The sequence below is a fragment of the Anopheles aquasalis genome, chromosome 2 (assembly GCF_943734665.1).
Source record: "Anopheles aquasalis chromosome 2, idAnoAquaMG_Q_19, whole genome shotgun sequence".
In the NCBI taxonomy this organism is placed as follows: domain Eukaryota; kingdom Metazoa; phylum Arthropoda; class Insecta; order Diptera; family Culicidae; genus Anopheles; species Anopheles aquasalis.
The window spans coordinates 22,535,001-22,540,000 of record NC_064877.1 but is presented as its reverse complement, the minus strand read 5'-3'; the positions used below and the strand labels follow the sequence as shown (position 1 = coordinate 22,540,000).

The 5,000-nt window shown below is 47.3% G+C and overlaps 1 protein-coding gene across 3 annotated transcripts in view; it reads right to left on the bottom strand.

The window, feature by feature from the left end:
• LOC126570386 (uncharacterized) overlaps window positions 1-5,000 on the bottom strand; it is a 58,338-nt gene that overhangs the window by 17,454 nt on the left and 35,884 nt on the right. The window lies entirely within an intron of this gene.

Genomic DNA, 5,000 nt, shown 5'->3' with positions numbered 1-5,000 from the left:
AGATAGCACCATTTCCACATGATTCTGACATTCCTGTACACAACTTTGAACCCTGAACTAAATTTAATCAAATCAACATTACTAAACGATTCTTCTCGCATACTTACTCACTCTCTTACTACTCTACAGACAAAATCAAGAGGTTTTGTGCATAGGAATCTGATTTAAACTTCCTTTTAATTCATTATAGATGCATAATAAAAACAAAAAAGGCACTATCAAGGATATGTAATCCGATTGCAGTCAGGAATGCTAATGGATCAGCAAATCGATAACAATGCTCGAGTAGGAGACTGTGTTCTCCAACATAAAATATAGAGCTTACATGACTTTCATCTCATATGCCTCCCATGCACGATAACTCTTCAGTCAGCTTATCAACCCATTCACCCTTGATGTCTATCATTAAACAGAACGAAGACAAGGATCATCAGCATCAGTGATTTTGCCGGGACGTAAAATATGATTAAGCCCAGCCCAGCAGCGCAACCACTAACCCCAGGATACCTTCCCCGAAACATACGATGCAGGATTCTCAAACGGAAGAGTCATTCCAATGCTCAACAGCATGATCCCATTATATCTGAAGGTAAAACACACATTCCATTGGATTGTCAGGCAAGAGAAAGCACAATACAGGTCGTTTGGTACGTTCAATACCGCCACCAACCAAACAACCATCCATCGATCAACCTCATTCTCTGGCCCCACCAGCACCGTTTAAATCGTTCGTTCGTTCGATCGAAGAGCTTATCGAATTCCCATGAAACATCATAAAACTTTCAACAGCAACGCCTACCGGGGACCATGGCGCCGGATATGCGTTGCGTTTATTGCCCGGAGCAGTGCTATTACTAAGATTACCCCCTTATTCAATGGAAGAAATCTGATCTGTTGCACCCTGCCGCACCGGTAGCGGTACCACCGACGGAAGCAGCTACGCTTTACGACCCAAATCTGGTCTTCTGTGTCTTATCGCGCGCGCAGTTCCAGCTACGTAGCAACTGAACACGCACCGCCAGCGCCAGTGGAGACGGCAAAAGGCAGATTGTTAATCTTTAATAACGATTATTATCCGCAGAGGGAATTATCATTTCCCCGCAGTTCCCTAGCTCCTGCTCGGCCACGTTGCTGTTGCTGCTCAATGACCATGACCAATGGCGAAGGGTCGCCGTCGATGGACTCGGGTAGGGTGCTATTAGAGCATTAGTCTTATCTCACCGCTTAGACCCACACTAATGGCTCGAAACATATTTGCCACTGAGGGTGAGAATGTGGCAAACACCCTTTGCGAAGCATTTCTTGGATTTACTTTCTCTTTGCACAATGTTTGCTTTCCTTGTTCGTTGACAATTTGCGAAGCCCAAGGAACCGGTCGTTAAATTTGAAACATTAACCAAGAACAGTGACTCAGGAGGGTTATGTAGTGATATGTAGCCAGTCTATAAGTTCATGGAATTAATTTAATTGTAATTTTGGTTTTGAATTGAACCAGCCAGCTCATGAATATTAAAAACTCAAACTCATCAAAGCGCCGATCGCGGTGCGACTGCTGCTTCCGTGACGTGCGACGTAAATTACTTCGCCGTCAATATCAATATCCTGCCTTCCTGTCACTCTTGTGGTTCTCCATGCTCGTGAAGTTCCCTTTAGCAGATATACAATTTCGTGGCCCATAAATTACGCACCGCACATCGTTTCCATCAAATTCCATTCAATCAGCTTTCTCATGCCAGGCTGGCAGTTGGCACAGATTCATCTTTCACTGCTCTCTCTCTCTCTCTTCCTATATCAATTTTCCTACTTCTCTCTTTTTTTCTTTCTCTCTCTCTCTCTCTCTCTCTCTCTCTCTCTCTATCTCTCTCTCTCTCTCTCGTTCGCTTTCCATAAGGAAAACTGTTCCCAAGCAGTCTAGCAGAGGAACGATGGAACGGTGAAGCGTGACGAAGGGAGTAATTTAAATTTTATCAACCTTCACAGAGAGAGAGAGAAAGAAAGAGAGAGAGAGAGAGAGAGAGAGAGAAAGAGAGAGAGAGCACGCGCGAGTGATCGTGCTCCGCGGTGAACCTCCATGGCTCGGCCGAAGGATCGAAGGGTAACCGAAGCAGCACCAGCAGGCAACAATTGTCGTACGTGATTCTTGTTTATGGCTTCTCATTTATTTCCTTCCGATTCCATTCCCCTCTGCCCCTTACACCAACCATCGACGGCCAAGGGACGAGAACGAACATCCATTTTTTTCCCTTCAATGCCCAATGCGCCCTTTGCACAGGTCCAAGTGTCCGCTCGGGATAACCGATGTCACTAGTCGCAAGCAGTGCTGGCTGCAGTGAAATATCGTTCTGCGAAATCACACAGGATAGCACACAGATTTCAGCATCGGTGCGTGAGTTCACGGAGCGCCATTGACACTAGGGCGCTAGTGGATTGTGTTTCATTGTGTGCGCACACAGCATCTGGTACCAATCCACGAAGTGTTAAAGTCATGTGCCAGTACTGCCCGGCTATGTACCGACTACGTCGCTGCTTATCAGAGTGTGTGCTTGGCACACACACTAACAAACAATCATACAGCGTGATGACATCATACAACGACGCGGTGTAACAACTGCGGTAAGCAGTGTACGCGGTTTGGAATCGATTCGAAGCCACTTTATGTTGAAAATATGTTTTCGTCTCCCCGAAAGGCCACCGATCAGCGACAACCACCGATTGCCAGGCCACCATTTCCATTTGCTCCTTTAGTGCTTTACTGACGAACCGGTCTCTCGGTCTCGGTCTCGGTCTTGGCCTGAATCAAAATACGCTTAACCGCGGCGTTAACCCCGCCGCCGAAAAAGGCGAAAGTCGCCATAAATATCTACCAACCCTTCCCACCAACCTCCGCCACCGCTCGGCCGCTACCGTGCCGTGACAGCAGTCACCCCAAAATGTCAGTGGAGGCTTTCGGTTATTTACGGAGCCCCGAGCCAAATCAAGTGGTAATATACTGCAAATGCTGGCCGAAACAGTCCAATAAAATGGAACCCAGCAACAGCAGCAGCAGCAGCAGCAGAAGACGAAGACGAAGACGAGGAAAAAAGTGTTTCCCATAAATCAACGATACGAACTCCTGCCCACCCCTGACACACCAGTGTTGTCCCGTGTTGTTCGAGGACGCGAAGCACGGTCACAGGCACACAATCTCTCTCTTTAACTGGCCTCGGTCTCCGGAGAAGCTAAAAATATCGTCGCACATTAGCTGCTACAAAATCGCGTTCCATCCATTTCGAGCGTTCGGTTCGGTTAAGAATCGCGTGCCTGAGTTAAGTTGCTGCTCCTGCTGATGGTGGTGCTGTGGCTGCATTGTTTTCGTGTTTCTTACGCGCACCACCCACTGGAATAGGATTGGTTTCGATCGCTACCTTTTGATTGCTGGCGCCTAGGAAGGGGAGGAGGAGAAGTTGGGAAGGAGTTTTGTTCCCCGATCATCGACTTCAACATTACGTCGATTTCGTTCCAAGGTAAGGCACCCCCAGGGGGTGTCGATGGGGCACCCAAACAGGAAACTGGCCCACCCGAAACACTGAAATGCGCCACTATTCCAGGTACGCTACCTTTCGTCGAAAGGAAATCAAATAAACGATAGAAAACGTTGGGCTGGCATGCAATGCTGCCCACGTTTTTGGCCTGTGGCGATGGCTATTTGAGGCTCTCTTCCTCTCTCTCTCTCTGCCTTTTTCTTTGATGACATTGACACTGTACGCTAAACAAACGGTGAAAGAAAGAGAGGTGATGAGGAGAGGGTGAGTATCCGGTCTGAAACGGGTAAAGAGTGCTGGGACCACAGGGGGTCAGTGCGTGCGTTGGAAAAACGGATCCGCCAGCAAATGAATGTCCAAATTCGGAGGTCAACTGACTGCCCTTCGCTCGTGTTATCGATCTCACCATCGAGCGATGGAGGCGCCCAACTCCACTCATTCAAATCTGTCGTCGCGTTCTATTTCGGGAGTCGCTGATTGCGTGACCTACCACTGATACCCTGATACTGTGCCCCCCCTCTGGCAAAACTGAGTTCGTACTAGGGTTAATAGATAAAGGAAATCGTTCACTCGAAGCGGTTTGGTGGATTTAGATTTGTAATTTGTCGCCATCCATCATGGGGGCGTTAGTAGAGTGCTTGAGGGCCAGGACCTGATGATTGCCTGATATCGCCCACAGGATCTCGAATACGCACGATACGTATTGGACCAGGCAACATAACACTTTTAGCAACACAAAAATTCATTTGCCTCCGGCAGACTGTGCTATTCGATTACTTTAAATGCTTTACACCACAATTCTCACTACTCGCCTAGACCTCAGCGGCATGGCGAGCTCTCGTTACCCGAGCAAAATAACGCCCGAAGAACAGATAACAAACTGTTTAATTTAATTATCCGATACGAGAAACACCCCATCCCAACGCGGCGCCCTACTTCGCCTTTTCTTTCTTACATAGACTGTGCTGTTCCCTGGGAAGAGTGCAGATAAAATTAATTTTATCATTTTTCCGTTTCATTTCCTCCCATTCCATGGAGCGAATGAGTTGAAGAATCGAAGCCCAAGGAGTGATGTTTCAATACCCAATTACCAAACTCAGCCTGCAACGTCATATCTGGCGACCATATTGAACTCATTACTTATGATACTAATACTTGGCAGTCTCATTAGCGGCAGGAAAGGATTCGATTCCAATATTAGTTTCATCAAGGCGGTGGAGGATCCATATTTTCAACAACCATCTTCATTTGCAGCTGTGGTGGTGATAATCTTTTAACGATAGAAGAACTGTCGCAGTTGTAGTAACCGATACCGAACAACGGAAAACCCTGTCCCCACAACCAACAGCAGCAACTCGATGCAAATGGACAGCGGAGCGTAGCTGTCTATTTTCCGTCCACCGATCCACCACTGCTACCCACCGACCGTTTAGCCCATTTAAAGGTCCATTAATTTGTCCACACCTTACACCGCAAAAC